Here is a 22,537-nt window from a genome sequence, read left to right as displayed (position 1 = left end):
CATCACTGGTATGCCAGGTCGCGATGCCGTGGTCAAGGCCAGGAGGTGAGCGGCCTGAGGTCCAGTAAGAGCCCCTGAGGCACGATGCTCAGGAGGTCCCCTTTAGCGTGCAAGTAGCTCCCAGAAGGCCGAAAGGGAAAACGGCCTTGCTAGAGCAAGACCGTGAGAGTCAAAATACTGAGCCGTGAGGATTACACCGGCACGTATGGGGTGACTTATCTTAGCGAGCTCGTGTCGGTTCCTTTGCTGCGAAGACAGTTGTTGCGCAGTGCCCAACCATGTCCCGATGATGGTGCTCCCAGGGAGGGTTCACGCCGATCCCCTTTCCCATGCTCATCTAGATGCTCTACGTCCTCGGGTCTCGGCCCTCGAGCGAGACTCAGCCGTTGCTTGTATGCCAGGCCGCGATGCCGTGGTCAAGGCCATGGGGTGAGGGCTCGAGAGCCAGTAGGAGACCCTGAGGCGCGATGCTCAGGAGCCCCCCTTTAACATGCAAGCGAATTGCGTGAAGAAGGAGCGGCTGGCCTTGTGAGGGTGCACTGGAGGGGCCGTGACTTGAGGTGTAGATGGGTCCGCTTGTGGTTCTGGCTCCGGTGGCCCCTGCGAGTTAGTCGGGAGAATCGAACATAGCACTTAGCCACGCTTGCTGCCCTACCGTTTGATCTTTCCGCAAGAAGATGAAGGCACTGAGGACTTGGTGAGGTGACGTGCGCGGGGCAGGCCGCGAGCCAGAGCTTGATCACTCAGATTTATCGGCGCTGCAGGGACAGACCCGTGCACAGGTGTCATGCCAGGAGCTCCCGCTGCGGGACGAGCAAGAGGCGGGTCTAGCAACACGCGGAGGTCGGGGGGACAACTCCATGGATAACCAATCAACAGGGATAGCGATGATAACAATGATAACATGAGCATGCATACTAGTCCAGAATACAGAAAATAAAGTGGTGCGGCCGCGGGGCTGACCCAGGCGGCTTGGGGATAATGCAGCCCGAGGGGTGCCCCCAACTGAACAACCCAAAAAATGTCACCTGGCACCGTTGCTGAAGAAGTGTTGGAGTAGCTGAAGACACATTCCGCTAAAGTCGTTCCTCACGAGCTGTCCAGCTCCCGAACCTCGTGAGGCTCCGGCGGCCTGGGGGGCTTGCGAGGGTTCGTCACCTCCTCTGCCTAGACCGCCTTGCGCCGGCCTCGTGAGCCTATAGGACGGCCCGCGTGTGGCGCTGGTGCACAGCAGCCACGCTCGGCAGACCGAAAGGCATGCGAACGTAGCTATGAGGGGGACCCTTGCACCGGCCCACGTGGGACGGTCAGAAGAGCTCCTAAGACACGGCCCCGTTGAGCCCTAGGATGTTGACGTAGGCGCGCAGCTCACTGTCCTCGTCGGGGGAGGGAGCTGCGCCAGGTGGTGCGGGGCGACGCTCGCCTCACATGGCTCTCGCTTCCTGAAGATCTTTGATTGCCTTGGTGATGAACTCCTAAGTGCCTGGCGCCTTGCGCCCCGTGCTTACCTCACGAAAGCGTGCGTTGAAGCACGCCTCCACATGGTACCCGAACGCCTCCCTCGTGACACTGGCCAGGTCCGAGGCCCTCTATAGGAGAGCCCCCGAGCCCAACCTGAGACTCGTAGGGGTGGGCATTCGGTAGAAACCAAAAATTTGGTTTATACCGTTCGGTTTTTTGCCAACTTCGGTTAGCAAAACCAATAACCAAAAATGGTTGTCCAAAATGACTAACCAAAAATTCGGTTAACCAACCAATTCGGTTCAGTTTTCAGTTTATACCGACTGATTGCGTCGTCGCTGAGAAGTTACAATGAACACTTCTTCCCATCCTCTTATATAGCTGAGCACCTTGTCCCTTGAAGCTAACTAAGCGATGTGGGACTAAACAATCTCCTGCTACTGCACACTCCTTAGCCAACAGAAGTAGTACTAGTTATTCTATTTGGGCCTTAGGTGGATGGACCTTATCACACCAGGTATAGCTGGCTGGGCCTTCGTACGCTATGTTGCTGCACACGCGCCGACACGCACGCGACCGTGAAGGGTTGGCTTCTAGCACTGCCGAGATGTGTGGACCTGGCGAGACATGGGGTCGTGGAGTTGCGTGGACTACGTGTAGGCGCTAGGAGAGATGTGCGGCCGTGCTGGAGCCTCGTACTGGAATAGCGTCAACTTCGGTTTTCCTTCGGTTATCGGTTAAATACCGAATCTGCCGATTACAATTCGGTTATTAATCATCAAAACCGATTTAAAATATTCCAGCAGCAAAAACCGAAAATTTGATTTTTTTTTCGGTTTCGGCATCGGTTCGGTATTCGGTTGCTCGGTTTTTATGCCCACCCCTACCTGAGAGGGGCGTCGGGCGCGCCTTCCTATGTGAGAAGGGAAGGCGCCCCATCAGACGCCCCATCCTCCTGAGACCCTCGGTGGAGCAGCAGCTTCTTCTTCTTGGGGAGGACCTCAGGGGGGTGGATGGCACCTTCACCATATGGGTTTTCGACCACCGCGGCCTGGTAGGCGCGCTCGAGGGAGCACACCGCGTCCTTTCCATCACAGGCGACTGTGATGGTGCCGCCGCTCCCTGGCATCTTGAGGACATTATAGCCATGGTGAACCGCGGCCATGAACTTGGCCAGGACTGGATATCCAAGGATGGCGTTGTACGGGAGGTGAATGTGGGCGACGTCAAAGTCGATGAGCTCACTGTAGTAGTTGTCGCGCTTGCCGAAGGTGACAGGAAGGCGGATCTGCCCTATGGGGACGGTGGAGCCATCGGTTACCCCTGAGAAGGGCCTGATAGGCCGAAGCTAGTCATACAACACCTGGAGCATGTCGAACGTCTCGACAGAGAGGACATTGAGCCCCGCGCCGCCATTAATAAGTCTCTTGGTGACGAGGACGTTGCTGATGGTGGGCGAGCAGAGCATCGGGTGCGCGCCGGTAGTGGCCGCGCACTTGAGCTGGTCAGTAGAGTCGAAGGTGATGGCATACTTGGACCACCTGAGCAGACGCGTTGCCTCGAGCTTGGAGAGGGCCGCGTTCACCTCATGAGCGAACTGCTTGAAGACGTGATGGGAGGCGGGTGCCTGAGGGCCGCCTAGGATGCAAGCGATGGCGCGAGGCTCTTGGAAGCCCCCAGCCCCATCATCTTGGCGGTGGTCGTCATTCCTCCTTGGTGCTGGTGGCAGTGGAGGGAGACCAGCATTGCCCTGAGGGCGGTCCTCACGAGGCTGGTCCCTCCAGGGGCCCTCGCGAGGCTGTCCCTGCCAGCGATCCTCACGAGGCTGATCGCGCCAGTCCTGGCGAGGGTCGCGGTTGTCCCAGCGTCCCCCACCTTGGCCTCCTCCGCGGCCGTAGCCACGGTCATTGCGCTCGGAGCACCGGCCAAGGTGCCCGTCTTTGATGGCCGTGAGCTCTTGGCAGTCATTGGTGTTGTGGCTGTGCACGTAGTGGAAGACGCAGAACGGGTGGCTGCCCTTGGAGGACTCTGGGTGGTCGCAGCCGCGCTTCATCTCAGGTTCGGCCGCGAGCACAGCTGGACCCTTGCGCTTCACGTCCTTGGCCTTGGCCTTCTTATCTTCTGGATCGGCCCGCGGGAGCTCGAGGAGGGAGAGGCGACCTTCCTCGGCCCTCACGCACCTGGTTGCCATGTTGAAAATTTCCAGGGCCGAGCATAGGTCTTCGTGTATGGCGAGCTCTTCCTTCATCTTGACATCCCGGACGCCATCAGTGAATGCCGAAATGATGGCCTCATGCGACACCTTGGGAATCTCAAGGCGAACATTGGTGAAGCGCTGGATGTATTTGTGTAAGGTTTCCCCTGGCTGCTGCTTGATGCGCCACAAGTCACCTATAGCTGGAACGCAGTCGTGAGTGCCCTGGAAGTTGGCGACGAAGCGCTCTCGCATTTCATCCCAGGAGGAGATCGATCCTCTGGGGAGGTTCAGGAGCCACGAGCGCGTGCCGTCCTTGAGGGCCATGGGGAACCAGTTCGCAATGACCTTCTCGTCGTCGTTGGCCGCCTCGATGCTCACCTTGTTGGCATCCTAGGAGCGGGGGTCCCCAGACTTGCCTGCCTGCGGCCCACGGCGTGGCTAAGTCAGCAGGCCGTACGGCCCATCTTCATCAACAAGGCATCCAAGACCCTCGCGAGGGGCCAAGCCTCGCGAGGCAGGCGACGCAAGACCTCCTCACGAGTGGCCTAGTCAGGCAGGCTCACGAGGAGCGGAGATATCAAGGCGGGGCGAACCTCACGAGGCTCTCGTGACGTGAGCCATGACGATCGACACGAGGCGGGCACCCGGTGGGCGCCAGCGCGCGCAGCGTCCTTCTTTCCTCTTTGGTGCTAAGGAGGCCAGCGCAGGCGAGGAGTACCGAGGCATCAGGCAAAGGTTGCTATATCGGTGCAACGAGACCAAGACCAGGAGGACGGCAAGGCGGAGGTCATCGTGGAGCCCAAGACGGCGTCACCACCAGAGCCTTTCGCAGGCGAAGACCACTTTTGTCAGGATAGCTTGTACTAGCTGTCCCCCTTTAAATTTGCCCGCCGTTGTTGGCTCCCTTCCCGCTCAACATTTGGGAAGAGGAGCGGGGCCTATATAAGTAGAGCTAGCCACCACAGTAGGAGGATGGAGCAGTTCACCTAGCTCTCACCCGCTAAGTCACCAAGCACAAGAACACCTCAACCTCGGGAGGCTGTTCTTTCCCTTGTACTGTTCATCATCAACCCAAGAGGCAATCCACCACCACCACACTGGAGTAGGATATTACACCACAACAGTGGCCCGAACCAGTATAAATACCGTGTCTTTCTGTGTCGCGAGTTCGTCGAGTTCGTCCGCGAGATCTTAGCGAGCTAGGGCGTAGATCAGTAGGAGGGAAAGACTTCGCGCGCACCCCAGTGTTCGAACCTTAAGGGTTTGCCGGAACCCCACATCCGACATTTGGCGCGCCAGGTAGGGGTGTGCCGGAGCTCCTCTCCACCAACCTGTCCCCCGTTCCGCCGCACTTTGCTCCCATGACGGGTGCCCCACCACCCACTTCTGCGGCCGACATCGACAGCGGGGCATCAGGGTACCGATCCCTGGCCCCCGCCCTGCGGCGAGTGTGGTGGCCAACCAAGTTCAAGCCAGAGATGCCGCCGCGTTACGATGGCGCGGCAGACCCGACGCCGTTCCTGCTGGCGTACGAGGAGGCTGTCCTCGAAGCCGGGGGTGACGACAAGATCATGGCCAACTGGTTCCCCATGGCCCTCGCTGGCGAGCCGCGCGCCTGGCTGCTCAACCTCCCGGGATCCACGGTGGCCTCCTGGGGGGAACTCCGCGACCTCTTCACCGCTCGCTACACGGTGCCGGTGCACCACGCAGTCGCAGCCCTGCTGGGTGGCTCTCAAGCACCACCTTCAGACCGCCACGTCAAGCCGTTCCTCCGTCCGATCGGAGCCATGTCCAAGCGCCCGGGGGCTACGCCGGGTTGGGCCGCGCCAGAGGTTGACCTCACCTTCGGGTCAGAAGACCACCCCGACTCCACCGCCGGCTCCGTAATGCTCCCAATGCTTTGCACGCCCACTATCTGCAACGTGGCCGTTACCAAGACCCTCATCGACGGTGGTGCAGGCCTCAACTTGCTCTCCGTAGAAGCCTTTAGCCTTCTTCACGTGCCGCTTGAGCGGCTCGGCCTCAGCAAGCCCTTCTCGGGAGTGGGTGGTGGAGCTGCTCACTCTCTGGGGTAGATCCGCCTCCATGTCACCTTCGGCACACGTGACAACTACCGCACCGAGCTGGTGGACTTCGACATCGCCCGCATCGGTCTCCCGTACAACGCCATCCTCGGGTACTCGGCTCTTGCTCAGTTCATGGCGGCGACTCACCCGGCTTACAACCTCATGAAGATGCCAGGAAGCAAGGGCGTCCGCACCATCAAGGGGGACACTAAGGAGGCCGTGATGGCACTCAGGCTCGCCTTCAAGACCGCGGCAGCAGCACAGCCCGCCGGCGCCGGTACCCCCGAGGCCAAGGAGGCCGCGCCTACCAAGAAGAAGCAGCTGTTCACCCAAGACAAGGCAGAAACCAAGCAGGTGCCGGTCGACGAGGACGGGTCTTCAGGAGCCACCTTTACCATAGGAGCCTGCCTCGACCCAGAACAAGAAGCCTTGGTGAGGTTCTTGCGCGCGAACAAGGAGATCTTCGCGTGGGAGCCTAACCAGCTGGTAGGGGTCCCGAGGGAGGTGATCCAGCATCATCTATGGGTGTGCCCCAATATACGCCCCGTGAAGCAGCGAGTAAGACGGCAGTCCACTGGAAAGCAAGCCTTCATCGTCCAAGAGACTCGCAAGCTAGAGGCGGCGGGTGCCATCCGAGAAGTTCGATATCCCGAATGGCTGGCGAACCCCGTCATAGTGCCGAAGAAAGGCGGAAAGGAACGGATGTGCGTCGACTTCACCAACCTCAACAAAGCCTGCCCCCAAGATCCATTCCCACTCCCGCGCATCGACCAGATCGTCGACTCCACCGCCGAGTGTGACCTGTTGTGCTTCCTGGACGCGTTCTCAGGGTATCATCAGATCAAGATGGCAGTGGAAGATGTGGAGAAGACAGCCTTCCTGACACCATGTGGGGTGTACTGCTACACCTGCATGCCCTTCGGACTGCGCAACGTGGGCGCGACCTTTCAGCGGTTGATGCACATCGCCCTGGGCGGCAGCTCGGGAGAAACACAGAGGCCTACATCGATGACATAGTGGTAAAGTCTCGCGAAGCGAGGACATTGATTCAAGACTTGGAGGAGACCTTCGAGAGCCCGCGCCAAGTGAACTTGAGGCTTAACCCGGAGAAGTGCATGTTCGGCGTCCCCTCCGGCAAGCTACTGGGTTTCCTCGTATCCCACAGAGGGATCGAGGCGAACCCAGAAAAGATCAAGGACATCGAGGACATGAGCCCGCCACAGACCCTAAAAGAGATGCAGAAGCTAGCGGGGCGGTTGACCGCGTTAGGGAGTTTCATCTCCAAACTGGGAGAGCGCGCCTTGCCATTCTTCAAGCTCATGAAGAAGAAGGGCCCGTTCGAGTGGACCCCGGAGGCCGACCAGGCCTTCCAAGACCTCAAGAAGTACCTTACCAGTCCCCCGGTGATGGTGGCACCACGGCCTCTCGAGCCTCTGGTACTCTATCTTGCCGCCACCCCGTACTCCGCCAGCACGGTGCTGGTGGCGGTTTGGGAGGAGCGCCAAGCCAAGGGCGCGCCGCGCCAAGCCGGAGCTGAAGTGGCGCAGGGTTAGGAAGGTGTAGCGAGGGCGTCAGCGGGGGAAGACCAAGCTCGGCAGGGCAACATCGCAGAAGCTCCTGAGGACAGTCAGGTCTCAGGAACCCCTCCACCTCAGGATATGTCCCGGTCTCCGCAGGACACGAGCCTCGACAGTGTGCCAGCCCTCATTGAACACCCGGTGTACTTTGTCAGCACCGTACTATGGGACGCGAGGGCACGCTACCCAATGCCCCAGAAACTCCTGCTCGCACTCGTGGTGGCCTCACGCAAGCTGCGACACTACTTCCAGGGCCACCCCATCAAGGTCGTCTCAGCCTACCCATTGGAGAGGGTACTCAGGAGCCCTAACTCAGCCGGAAGGGTCGCCGAGTGGAACATCGAGTTGCAAGCATTCCAGTTGGAGTTCAGCACCACCAGGGTCATCAAGGGGGCTGCGCTCGCTGACTTTGTGGCAGAATGGACGGATGCCCCGACACTTGAGGAAGGAGAAGACCGGTCCACCTTCCCAGGAAGCGAGGCTCCAGACGGCTGGGTCATGTATTTCGATGGCGCCTTCGTGCACCAGGGTGCGGGGGCTGGAGCAGTGCTCATCTCGCCCACTCAGGACAAGCTCTACTACGCCGTGCAGCTCTGCTTTCAACACGACGAGAAGGTCTCCAACAATATCGCAGAATACGAAGGCCTCATAGCTGGCCTGAAGGCCGCGGCGGCTCTAGGGGTGAAGCGCCTCACCGTCAGAGGTGACTCGCAACTCCTCGTCAACTTCTCCAACAAGGTGTACGAGCCAAAGGACGAGCATATGGAGGCCTACCTCGCGGAGGTGCGCAAGATGGAGAAGCAATTCTCGGGCCTGGAGCTGCAGCACGTGCCCCGGGGCACCAACAAGGAAGCCGACGTCATTGCCAGGAGAGCATCCAAGCGGCAGCCGCAGGAGCCCGGTGTCTTTGAGGAGCGGCTCTTCAAGCCATCAGCTACGCCACCCCTTTCAAGCATGACTCAGCCTCGGGAGGAGCTCCCACAGCCTCCGGCCACGAGAGCCCCAGTCTGTTGCCCGACCTCAGGAGCTCGGCTGCTCTTGGCGCTCGAGCCCCAGGAGGAATGCTGGACCAAGGAATTCAAGGAGTACCTGACGCATGGGACGCTGCCGGAGAAGGAAGAGGACGCGGAGCGCGTGGCCCGGCAAGCCACGACATACTGTACCAAGACGGCGAGTTATACAGGAGACGACCGAACGATGTCACGCTGCGCTGCATCTCCAGCGACCAAGGAAGGGAGTTGTTGATTGACATACACGGCGGGGACTGCAGACACCACTCGCCGTCACGGATCCTCGTCGGCAAGGTGTTCCGCAGTGGATTCTACTGGCCTACAGCACTCAACGATGCAGCTGAGTTGGTGAAGTCCTGCGAAGCTTGCCAATTCCACGCCAAGCAAATCCATCAGCCTGCTCAGGGCCTCCAAACCATCCCGCTCACATGGCCGTTCGCGGTCTGGGGGCTGGACATCCTAGGCCCGTTCCCTCGGGCGCTAGGGGGCTACCGCTGTCTCTATGTTGCCATCGACAAGTTCACCAAGTGGGCGGAAGTAGAAGCCGTCCGTACCATCCCAGTCGGCTCTGCTGTCAAGTTCATCAAGGGCCTCGTGAGCTGCTTCGGGGTCCCCAACCGCATCATCACAGACAACGGCTCACAGTTTACTAGCAACCTTTTCAAAACCTAATGTGCTAACCTTGGAACGCAGATCTGCTATGCTTCGGTAGCGCACCCCAGGAGCAATGGCCAGGCCGAACACGCCAACATGGAGGTCCTGAGGGGCCTCAAGACCAGGACCTTCAAGAAGAAGCTGGAGGCCTGCGGCAGGGGCTGGCACGATGAGCTCCAGTCCGTGCTGTGGTCCATCCGCACCACCGCCACCAAGCCAACGGGCAAGACTCCATTCTTCCTCGTCTACGGAGCTGAAGCAGTCCTCCCTCACAAGGTCAAGCATCACTCCACACGGGTCCTGGCGTTCGACGAAACGCAGCAGGACGCCACGCGGGGGATGGATCTCGTGTTGGGGGAGGAACGCCGTCGCGAAGCTGCGTTAAGGGCGGCAAGGTACCAACAAGCGCTGCGGCGATACCACTGCCGCAACGTCCACTCCAGGACGCTCGAGGTGGGCGACCTCGTCCTGAGGTGGGTCCTCTCCAGGGAAGGGCTGCATAAGCTTTCACCAATGTGGGAGGGCCCGTTCAGGGTCGTCCACATCTCCAGGCCTGGCGCCGTGCGCCTGGAGACACAAGACGGGGTACCTATCTACAACGCCTGGAACATCCAGCACCTCCGGAAGTTCTATCCATGAAGCAAGGCCCAGAGCCTATGAAGAAAGGCCCAGAGCTGGTGAAGAAGGCCCAGAGCCTGTGAAGAAAGGCCCAGAGCCTGTGAAGAAGGCCCGGTGCCTGTGAAGAATCGCCGCCCGTGACACTCTCACGTAATAATGAGTTGGGGATGTACACGCCCCGGAGTCTCAGGAGCGCCGGCCTCAGGCCCTGGGGCTCCCGCCCACGCCTAGTGGCAGCACTTAGCTCCGCACTGGTGAGAAGACTTGAAGACTAGATTAGGTGCCGGACGCGGCTTTTCATTTGCTTTCCGTAGTTGGCTCACCTTTCCTTAATCGAAGTTTGCTTTTGGTGTTCCTTGCTGATTTGATTCCCTCGCCTCTTACTACATTTTCCAGCTCTGGTTTGCTCGTGTTCTCTCTCTCGCATACCTCGCGAGGGGGCTAGGCAGGTGCCCTCATGAGCATTTTTCTCCTCTCTGCCTTCTCGCGAGCCACCCTCATTCGAGCCTGAAAGCTGGCGCATCTCTCCTAATCCGTGCCCCTCGGGTACCGCGATACAAAGTGCCAGGTCGAGGCCTGGGCGGACGGCAAATCCTCTAGCGCACTTCCTAATGAATTTTTGCAGTTTCTGAGCAAACACAGGCCACCAGGTTAAGGTGGACACGAGGAAACAAACGCCTCGTAAGGAAGAGGGCGTCCTAAACGCACCAGGTTAAGTTATCTTTGCGCAAAATAATAACACGGCACGGGAATAACACGCACAGTGCAATAACCAAGGAACCACAATTTGATACACGCCCCTCCAGGCCCATACTGGTTTCATTTTTTGATGCAGAAAAAGAGCAAAACAAAGCGGCGTTGCGGCGATCCGCGAAGGCAAGCCCCTAGCAACGCCCCGAGCCTAACCAGACCCTTCCTCGTGCTTCACGGAGGCGTGGAGACGAGATGACCCTCTACCACCTTCGAAACGGGCGCGGTGGCGCGGCGGCTGGTCGTAGCCACACTGCTGGAGCTGTCGCCGGAGGAAGAGCTGTCGTAGCTGGAAGAGACACGGTCGCCGCTGAGGGCAGGCTCGCCCTCATCCTCGTCGCGACCGTCACCAAGGCCGAGCACCTCCTCACCGTCGTTCGTCTCGGGGCAGCACCCGGCGTGGCGACCATCTTCCCCAAACACCCTCACATAGAGGGTCGATCTACCGTCGTACTTGAAGTGGAGGGTGCACCGCCTGCCTAGGCCGCGCGCGCGGGCGAACGTCTGCCAACCGCGGGCCAGGGCTATGTTGCCCGCGGCGGAAGTCTCGACCGCGGCCCAAGAGGCCTTACTGCAGCAGCCATCTACCTGCAACTAGAGCCCGCCTGGACCAGGGGCCGGCAATTCGTCGACGAAGAAGCGCGGAAGCTGGAGCCAGTTGCCGGTCGGGTTCTCCGACCAGACGACAAATTCCGGTGACACCTCCGCAGTATGGAAGCGCGGATGGGGAGGTCGCGCCACCATAGCACGCCTCCCCTCGTCAACTGGACCGCCATGGTTGGGACGACCCCCTCCGCGTGCCGCGGCGTCGCCTCGACGGTGGGCCACGGCAGAGGACGCGGCGTGCTTGCACGGACGGCCGCGCCCACGCTTGGGTGCCGGGGAGCCGGGTCCCTCGCGAGGGGCCTTTCCCTTCTTGGCGGCGGAGAACTTCCTTTGTGGCCCCATTGGTGGCGCCGCAAGCAATGGAGCGAGGGAGAAGAAGCAAGCAAGCGAGGAAGAGATGGGCGACGGGGGCTCCGCCCCCCTCCCCATTTATAACAGAAGAAGGCCAACCGGCGCCTCCCACGATCGCAGGTAATGATGGTTTTCCTTGCATGTCGCAGGGACTTGTCAAGTCGTGCAGTTGCCGAGGCAGCGTGGGGAAGCGGATACGCCCACGTCCAATCAACCGCCACGCGTCAACCGAGGCCGCAGGCTTTTGGGGCCCGCGGTGCTCCGTACTTGACCCTTGGCTTCGCCGCGAAGCCAAGCCCGAGCACACGTTGGGCCCGGGGGCTACTGTCGGCGTCCTGGGAATGGGGGTCCCCAGACTTGCCTGCCTGCGGCCCACGGCGTGGCTAAGTCACCAGGCCGTACGACCCATCTTCATCAACAAGGCATCCAAAACCCTCGCGAGGCGGGCGACTCAAGACCTCCTCGGGAGTGGCCTAGTCGGGCAGGCTCACGAGGAGTGGAGATATCAAGGCAGGGCGAACCTCACGAGGCTCTCGTGACGTGAGCCATGATGATCGACACCAGGCGGGCGCCAGCGCGCGCAGCGTCCTTGTTTCCTCTTTGGTGCTAAGGAGGCCAGCGCAAGCGAGGAGTACCGAGGCATCAGGCAGAGGTTGCTATATCGTTGCAACGAGACCAAGACTAGGAGGACGGCAAGGTGGAGGTCATCGTGGAGCCCAAGACGGCATCACCACCAGAGCCTTTCGCAGGCGAAGACCACTTTTGTCAGGATAGCTTGTACTAGCTGTCCCCCTTTAAATTTGCCCGCCGTTGTTGGCTCCCTTCCCGCTCAACATTTGGGAAGAGGACCAAGGCCTATATAAGTAGATCTAGCCACCACAGTAGGGGGATGGAGCAGTTCACCTAGCTCTCACCCGCTAAGTCACCAAGCACAAGAACACCTCAACCTCAGGAGGCTGTTCTTTCCCTTGTACTGTTCATCATCAGCCCAAGAGGCAATCCACCACCACCACACTGGAGTAGGGTATTACACCACAAAGGTGGCCCGAACCAGTATAAATCCCGTGTCTTTCTGTGTCGTGAGTTCGTCCGCGAGATCTTAGCGAGCTAGGGCGTAGATCGGTAGGAGGGAAAGACTTCGCGTGCACCCCAGTGTTCGAACCTTAAGGGTTTGCCGGAACCCCACATCCGACACACCTCATAGAGCTGGAGGAACTCGGCAGGGTCAGGGGTGCCGTCGTAGCGTGGAGGCAGGTCCGGCTTGAACTTCCTGGGCCAGACGACGCGGCGCAGCTCCGGGGTGAACGTGCGGCAGCCCGCTGCGCTCATGGGAGCCTGATACGTCTCCAACGTATCTATAATTTTTGCTTGTTCCATGCTGTTATATTATCAATCTTGGATGTTTTATAATCATTTTATAGTCATTTTATATCATTTTTTGGTACTAACCTATTGACATAGTGCCAAGTGCCAACTGCTGTTTTTCCATGTTTTTTACATCATAGAAAATCAATATCAGACGGAGTCCAAATGCCACGAAACTTTATGGAGAATTTTTATGGGCCATAAGGAACACAACGGGCCTTGGCTGCGCCTGGGGGTGCCCCGAGGGAGGCACAACCACCAGGGCACGCCCGGCGCGCCCTGGTGGGTTGTGCCCACCTCGGGTGCCCCCCGGACCGCCTCTTTGCTCTATAAATACCCCAATATTTCCAGAACCCTAAAGGCATCGACGAAATATTCATCCAGCCACCGCAGAGTCTAGAAGCACCAGATCGAATCTAGACACCATCTCGAATGGGGTTCATCGCCTCCATTGGTGCCTCTCCGATGATGCGTGAGTAGTTCGTTGTAGACCTCCGGGTCCGTAGTTAGTAGCTAGATGGCTTCATCTCTCTCGCGGAATTCTCAATACAATGGTCCCTTGGAGATCCATATGATGTAACTCTTTTGCGGTGTGTTTGTTGGGATCAATGAACTTTGTGTTTATGATCAGATCTATCTTTTTATATCCATGAAAGTATTTGAGTTTCTTTGATCTCTTTTATGCATGATCTCTTATAGCCTCGTATTTCTTCTCTGATATTTGGGTTTTGTTTGACCAACTTGATCTATTTATCTTGCAATGGGAAGAGGTGCTTTGTAGTGGGTTCGATCTTACGGTGCTTGTCCCAGTGACAGAAAGGGAACCGACACGTATGTATTGTTGCTACTAAGGATAAAACAAAGGGGTCTATCTCTACATAGATAGATCTTGTCTACATCATGTCATCATTCTTATTGCATTACTCCATTTTTCGATGATTTTAATACACTAGATGCATGCTGGATAGCGGTCGATGTGTGGAGTAATAGTAGTAGATGCAGGCAGGAATCAGTTTACTAATCTTGGACGTGATGCCTATATAATGATCATTGCCTGGATATCGTCATGAGTATTTGAAGTTCTATCAATTTCCCAACAGTAATTTGTTCACCCACCGTTTGCTATTTTTCTCGAGAGAAGCCACTAGTGAAACCTACGGCCCCCGGGTCTCTTTCTCTTATATTTGCCTTTGCGATCTACTTTTTCCTTGCATTTATTTTCAGATCTATTAAACCAAAAATACAAAAATACCTTGCTGCAATTTATCCTTATTTATTTTGTTTGGCGTTCGATCTATCAATTTACTACAAATTTATCTCACATCCGTTTGCTTACTTGAGGCGCCGTACCCCGGAAGGGATTGGCAACCCCTTTAACACGTCGGGTTGCGAGGATTTGTTATCTATGTGGAGGGGCTATTTACGTTGTGTTTCCTGGTTCTCCTACTGGTTCGATAACCTTGGTTTCATATCTGAGGGAAATACCTACCGCCGCTGTGCTGCATCATCCCTTCCTCTTTGGGGAAATACCGAAGTAGCTTCAAGCGACATCAAAAGGAATTTCTGGCGGCCTTGCCGGGGAGGATCTTAAATATATACCCGGTTCCTAATCACAAATCTCATCTCCTCGTAATTTACATTATTTGCCATTTGCCTCTCGTTTTCCTCTCCCCCACTTCATAAAAAATTGCCGTTTTATTCGCCTCTCTTTTTCGTTCGCTGTTTTCTTGCTGGATTTGTTTTGTGTGCAATCTTGTTTGCCGTTTTTATCATCATGGATAGTTCTTCCCCTATTGCTTGCACTCCCGAGAACGAGGTTCTCAACTTTAAACAAAGGGGAGGAGAAAATCTAAAGGATGCTTGGTATAGGATTTGCAATGCTCATAATAGATCTATCCGTAAGCAATCTACTATACTTCTCCTTTGTTGTTTTTATGTTGGCATCACCACTTGGTATAGATTCATCCTTTATACGATTAAGGGTGGAAATTTCTTGATGTGCCCTTCTCTTGATGCTTTTAATGCTATGGGAAATTTAGTGGGCTCACCACCTCTGATGATTAATGAAACAACTTTGACTCTTGAGCATGTTATGGAAAGGCTAGATGCTATTGAAAAGAAAATTCTCACCAAAGATCATATGGAAATTATAGATAAAAAGATGCATAATTTTGCCACCAATATTTGGTCAAAAGCGGGAGATAATTTTAAGTTGTTAAAAGAAAAGGGTACCGTAATCCATGAAAGAATAGAAGAAAGCCCGTCTCGGATAGATAAATTAGAAGAAATTTTTAGTAATCTAAGCACGGCTTTCGCTTCCGCTAAAACTATCGAAAAAACTCCTGTAAAGATTGGCAAAGTTACTCAAGTTACTAAGAACAAGGGTGCAACTTCTAGTAAAAGTAATAAAGAAGATCTTAATATGATTAGTATTCACCCAGATTTTGCTGAAGTGATAAGAGATCCTTTTTGCAAGAATGAAATCTTTAAATTTATTCCTTGAAGTATTGCTATTGAATATCTTTATGCTAAATCTTTGAAGGATTCTAAGTGTTTGATTGAAGAGTTGGACAAAGATGAAAAAACTTAGATCCTTGCTTTATGCCTAGCTAAGGGCGTAAAACTATAACGCTTGTTGGGAGGTAACCCAATGAATAAAAATTATTTTTGCTTTTTTCTTTCTGTTCTTGAGTGTTTGCACAATTATGCTACTGTTATGATTGTGTTTTTTGTGTTTAATTAGTGTTTGTGCCAAGTAAAGCCTTTAGGATCTTCTTGGGTGATAGTTGTTTGATCTTGCTGAAAAACAGAAACTTTTGTGCTCACAAAAACAATTCTCATTTTTTTTTACCAGAGCATGATAAATACCAATTCTTTTTGCAGAAGATCAATATAAAAATTGCTCAGGTCGTCCTAATTTTTCAGAATTTTTGGAGTTCCAGAAGTTTTCGAAATAGTCAGATTGCTACAGACTGATCTGTTCTGGCAGATTCTGTTTTCTTTGCGTTGTGTGCTTATTTTGATGGCTCTATGGTTTTCTTTGATGAGTTTTTGCCATAGAAAAGTTGGAATACAGTAGATATAATGCAAAAACAAAATATGAATTGGTTTGGTACTTATAGTAGTGATTTGCTTTCTTTTACTAACGGATCTCACAAAGGTTTTGTTGAGTTTTGTGTGATTGAAGTTTTCAAGTTTTGGGTTATCTTACGATGGATGAAGGAATAAAGGATAGAAGAGCCTAAGCTTGGGGATGCCCCGGCATCCCAAGCTATTATCCAAAAATGAGCAACCAACTAAGCTTGGGGATGCCCCCGAGTGGCATCCCCTCTTTCTTCTAACGACCATCGGTATTTGACTTGAAGCTATATTTTTATTCGTCACATAATATGTGTTTTGCTTGGAGTGTCTTGTATGATATGTGTCTTTGTTTGTTTTATTTTGTGTTTTATGTCTTGATCCCTTGCTGGACACACCTATTTAAGAGAGCTAAAATTATGTCATGACTTGTTAGAATTGCTCTCTATGCTTCACTTAATTTTTTTATGAGCTATGGACTTGCTCTAGTGCTTCAGTTATATCTTTTTGAGCATGGTGTGCTTTAGTATTTTCGAAGAAATGCTCTCTTGCTTCACTTAGATTTATTTGAGAGTTATTAAAATTTTCAAGAAATTCTCTCTTGCTTCACTTAAATTAATTTGAGAGAAAGAAAAACTTATGCTCATGATCTTCACTTATATATGTTTGAGCTTTTGAAAAGAAACACATGAAAATTAGTCCCAAAGTGATAGATATCCAAGAAGGATATAATAAAAACTTTCATGAAGATCATTGGACAAAATAAAGTTGATTCTTAGTGATAGTTTTGAGATATGATGATGTGATATGTGAGTTATGTTGATGAGTAATTATGCTTTAGTAAGAATATTGGTGTTAAGGTTTGTGATTCCCTATGCAAGTACGAAAGTCAATAGTCATGCAATGAAATTATATCCTACTTGTGGTGCATTATTCGGTGTTATTTATGCTTAATGCTTGCTTATGAGATTATTCGTTTCTTGGTTGGTCGCTTCTCAATCTTTTGCTAGCCTTCATTTTGCACTAAGTATGATCTCTACTTGTGCATCCAAAAACCATTAAACCAGTCTTGCCACATGAGTCCACTATATCTACCTATATGCGGTATTCTTTTGCCGTTCTAAGCAAATTTGTATGTGCCATCTCTAATTTTCAAAATAAACTTCTGTTTTGTGTGTTTGTTTCGCTCGCGGAGCGGTGAGGGGTGGGTAATATTTTCCATGCTAGATATGTTATTCTCAAGATGAGTATTTATTCACTTGTCATTACACGAGAGTAAGGCAAAGGTATTAGGGATGCCCAGTCCCGAAATGAAAAATGAATTTACTTTATGTTGTCAAATAATAAATTACTTGGAAAGTGTTGGTATGGAATGCACCCCCGGTTAGCCATGGAAAGTGAAAGTATGGTGGAGAAAGGAATAAACTTTATTTTCTGTTTGGGAACCGCCTATGATGTATCTAGCATGGAAAGTGTTGGGAACTCTAAGTCGTTTTCGTTGGTGGGATGGATACACCTCCCAAAATGTTTTTAACTCTAAATTTTTCGCTTTGAGCTCTGGCACCTCTACAAATCCCTACTTCCCTCTGCGAAGGGCCTTTCTTTTTTACTTTATGCAATTTTTATTTTTGAATTTGAATCTCCATCTTCTCTTACAAAAGCACCAACTAGGAGGCAATATGATCGTACTTAAGTACTGGGTGTAACTAATATTCGAGTGTGTTTCATGAATGGATCAATGGTTGAGCATGATGGGCTAGGGATAACTTATTTTAGCGTTGATATTTTGAAAGACATGGTTGCTTGTTGATAGGCTTGAGTATTTAAATTATCATGTCAAAACTAGACTATTCCTTTGAACAATATAAAAGTCCAAATGTCCATGCTATAAAGAAAAGAATATGATATGACATGATAGGCAGCATTCCACATCAAAAATTCTGTTTTTATCACTTCCCTACTCGAGGACGAGTAGGAGTTAAGCTTGGGGATGCTGATACGTCTCCAACGTATCTATAATTTTTGCTTGTTCCATGCTGTTATATTATCAATATTGGATGTTTTATAATCATTTTATAGTCATTTTATATCATTTTTGGTACTAACCTATTGACATAGTGCCAAGTGCCAGTTGCTGTTTTTTCCATGTTTTTACATCATAGAAAATCAATATCACACGGAGTCCAAATGCCACGAAACTTTATGGAGAATTTTTATGGGCCAGAAGGAACACAACGGGCCCTGGCTGCGCCTGGGGGTGCCCCGAGGGAGGCACAACCCACCAGGGCACGCCACGCGCGCCCTGGTGGGTTGTGCCCACCTCGGGTGCCCCCGGACCGCCTCTTTGCTCTATAAATACCCCAATATTTCCAGAACCCTAAAGGCATCGACAAAATATTCATCCAGCCGCCGCAGAGTCCAGAACCACCATATGCAATCTAGACACCATCTCGGATGGGGTTCACCACCTCCATCGGTGCCTCTCCGATGATGCGTGAGTAGTTTTTTGTAGACCTTCGGGTCCGTAGTTAGTAGCTAGATGGCTTCATCTCTCTCGCTGAATTCTCAATACAATGGTCCCTTGGAGATCCATGTGATGTAACTCTTTTGCGGTGTGTTTGTTGGGATCGATGAACTTTGAGTTTATGATCAGATCTAATTTTTTATATCCATGAAACTATTTGATTTTCAACTTGATCTATTTATCTTGCAATGGGAAGAGGTGCATTGTAGTGGGTTCGATCTTACGGTGCTTGATCCCAGTGACAAAAAGGGAACCGACACGTATGTATCGTTGCTACTAAGGATAAAACGATGGGGTCTATCTCTACATAGATAGATCTTGTCTACATCATGTCATCGTTCTTATTGCATTACTCTGTTTTTCCATGAACTTAATACACTAGATGCATGTTGGATAGCGGTCGATGTGTGGAGTAATAGTAGTAGATGCAGGCAGGAGTCGGTCTACTAATCTTGGACGTGATGCCTATATAATGATCATTGCCTGGATATCGTCATGAGTATTTGAATTTCTATCAATTGCCGAACAGTAATTTGTTCACCCACCGTTTGCTATTTTTCTCGAGAGAAGCCACTAGTGAAACCTACGACCCCCGGGTCTCTTTCTCTTATATTTGCCTTTGCGATCTACTTTTTCCTTGCATTTATTTTCAGATCTATTAAACCAAAAGTACAAAAATACCTTGCTGCAATTTAACCTTATTTATTTTATTTGGCGTTTTATCGATCAATTTACTACAAATTTATCTCACGTCCATTTGCCTACTTGAGGCGCCGTACCCCGGAAGGGATTGACAACCCCTTTAACACGTCGGGTTGCCAGGATTTCTTATCTGTGTGCAAGGGCTGTTTAGGTTGTGTTGCTTGGTTCTCCTACTGGTTCGATAACCTTGGTTTCATATTTGAGGGAAATACCTACCGCCGCTGTGCTGCATCATCCCTTCCTCTTTGGGGAAATACCGACGTACCTTCAAGCGACATCAGAGCCCGCTGCAAAGGTGGAGCCTGGTCCTGGCGCTCGTGCGCCGCCGCCTCTCCTTGAGGCCGCTGTGCCACTTGGCAGCTTTCCTCATCGCGCACCGGCGCCCTGCGAGGCGGGTCGCACCGAGGGGCCTCACGCCTTAGCTCGAGGACAACATCTTGTCTGGGAGGTGGAGGAGGCGCACCGTGGGCCACGTCGCCCGCAAGAGGCGGCGGGGGAGGCAGCGAGTAAGACGGCGCAGGGGCCTCCCCTGCGGCGCTAATGAGCTCGGCGATGCAGTCCAGCCAATCCTCGTAGAGGTCATCGGTCGGGCGATAACACATAAGCTCGCGTGCCGTGAGTAGTGCAACCCGCGCGTTCGCCGGTCCATGGCGAGCATGGGAAGACGAAGCAGCCGCCGGAGTCAGCGATGGGGTGGCGGTGCGTCCATCATGTTGGGAAACGTAGCATACAATTTAAAAAAATTCCTACGCTCACGCAAGATCTATCTAGGAGATGCATAGCAATGAGAGGGGGAGAGTGTGTCGACATACCCTCGTAGACCGAAAGCGGAAGCGTTTGACAACATGGTTGATGTAGTCAAACTTCTTCTCATTCTGACCGATCAAGCACCAAACGTACAGCACCGCTAAGTTCTACACACGTTCAGCTCTATGACGTCCCTCGAACTCTTGATCTAGTAAAGTGTCGAGGGAGAGTTCCATCAGCACGACGGCGTGGTTACGATGATGGTGAAGTGATCCGCGCAGGGCTTCACCTAAGCACTACGTGAATATGACCGGAGGCGTAAACTGTGGAGGGAGGCGCCGCACACGGCTAACAGATATTGTTGTGTGTTCTAGGCGCCTCCCCCCTCATATATATATATATATATATATATATATATATATATATATAGGTGGGAGGGAGAGGGAGAAGCCAAAGGGGGCGCCTAAGTAGGAGGAATCCTACTTGGGGCCCTAGTGCAATTCGCCCCCCTTACCCTAACATCCGGAGGGGGAAGGAAGGAGGAGGGAGGAGGTAAGGAAGGGGGAGGCCGAATCCCTCCCCTTCCTTTATCTCTTCTCCTCTTTCCTTCCCCTCCTATTTTGGCCTACATGGGGCGCACCAGCCCCTTTGGGGCTGGTCTGTCCCCCTCTTGGCCCATGTAGTTGCTGGGGGGATGCCCGGAACCCCTTACGGTGACCCGATATGTACCCGGTACCCCCGGAACACTTGTCCATGTACCCTCATACACCGTAAGCGGAAGCGTTATGACAACGCGGTTGATGTAGTCGTACGTTTTCACGATCGACCGATCCTAGCACCGAAAGTACGGCACCTCCGCGATCTGCAAACGTTCCGCTCGGTGACGTCCCCCGAACTCACGATCCAGCAGAGTGTCGAGGGAGAGCTTCGTCAGCACGACGGTGTGATGACGGTGATGATGAAGCTACCAGCACAGGGCTTCTCCTAAGCACTGCAACGATATGACTGAGGTGGATTATGGTGGAGGGGGGCACCGCACACGGCTAAGAGATCAATGATCAACTTGTGTATTCTAGGGTGCTCCCCTGCCTCCGTATATAAAGGAGCAAGGGGGAGGACGGCCGGCCCTTGGGGCGCGCCAGGGAGGGGAGGAGTCCTCCTCCTAGTAGGAGTAGGACTCCCCCTTTCCTAGTTGAGAGAGTCCTGGACTAAGGGGTCCTCGGGCGTCCGACCTGTTATCTACTGGGCCGGACTGATGGGCTGTGAAGACATGAAGACCGAAGACTGTACCCGTATCCAGATTGGACTCTGCTTAGCGTGGAAGGCAAGCTTGGCAACCGACTATGTAGATTCCCATTGATGTAACCGACTCCATGTAACCCTAGATCTCTCCGGTGTCTATATAAACCGGAGAGCATAGTCCGGAGAGGACAGATTCATTACCATATACTCATAGGCTAGACTTCTAGGGTTTAACCATTACGATCTCGTGGTAGATCAACTCTTGTAACACTCATATTCATCAAGATCAATCAAGCAGGAAGTAGGGTATTACCTCCATAGAGAGGGCCCGAACCTGGGTAAACATTGTGTCCCCCATCTCCTGTTACCATCGATCCTAGACGCACAGTTCGGGACCCCCTACCCGAGATCCGCTGGTTTTGACACCGACATTGGTGCTTTCATTGAGAGTTCCACTGTGCCGTCGCCAATAGGGTTGATGGCTCGCCTTGTTGTCAAGGATAATATCATCTCCGGAGGAGCCCTGGCCCCAGGCCAGACCCTCCGGCTCGGCGGCTTTGTCATGACCGCCGGCTCGGCCCTTAAGCCGACGATGACCTCTCGAGTCATCGAAAATCGCCTCCGTGTCGATCCCGAATACTCCGCCCGCATGGATCCAAGGGAGTTATCGTCGTTGAACGAGCTCCTGGATCGCATGGATGCATTGGGGATTGCTACAGACTACGATCGGATCGGGCTTAAACCTGACCAGAGAGAAATCAAAACTCCACCGATCACCCATCAGATAGCGGTAGTCGAGGAGCAGAGCAACTCTTCCACTATATTGAAGACGAACTATGTTCGGATTTCCGATCTTGAAGAGCCGGATACCTTCCGACAGAAAGGCATGTCTCTTCCTCTGAACATAGAGTCGGACGACGAGCCCAAGGAATCAGTCGATATCCAGGAGCCCAAATTGTCAGCCCCGGTAGATCTCCTAACTCTGGATCCAAAATTGGGTCAGGGTTCGGATTTAATTCCACCCACCCACCCGGACATAGACGCTCTCAGGAGCATCAAACAACAGTCTCAGGAAACGGTCCACCACTTCTAGGCCAGATTCCTCCTTGTCAAAGACAAGGTAAAAGACTGCCGCGACGAAGACGCGATAGCAGCATTCTGCAACAACTGCACGGACGAAGGTATCCTTAACGCCATCAATCGCCGCAGCATAATAAAGTTCGTTGATTTAGCAACTATCGTGCAAAAATACAGCGTGATGGAAAGCGCCTGGAAAACTCAGGCAGCTTGCTGGGAGCCATCCCGACTCCCCCTACAAGCGAAAAGGGCGCACCCTCGTGGCACACCCAGCCGAACAGTCAAAAAACATAAACCCATTACGCTGCACGACACCGTTCTGGAGGGATGGCTCAATGGCCCATGCAAAATACACACGACGCCGGATATCGTGGCAACCCACAGCCTTAGAGCATGTTGGATACTTCGGCAGGTAGCCAAGAGCGGCGAGGACATCCTTACCAAGGACACCCCAGAACAACACCCTCCAGCAAACGACGACAATAGAATATTGACAGTCTTCAAGACATTCG

This window comes from Triticum aestivum, chromosome 3D, assembly GCF_018294505.1.
Source record: "Triticum aestivum cultivar Chinese Spring chromosome 3D, IWGSC CS RefSeq v2.1, whole genome shotgun sequence".
NCBI classification, from domain to species: domain Eukaryota; kingdom Viridiplantae; phylum Streptophyta; class Magnoliopsida; order Poales; family Poaceae; genus Triticum; species Triticum aestivum.
This window is presented reverse-complemented; position numbering follows the sequence as displayed.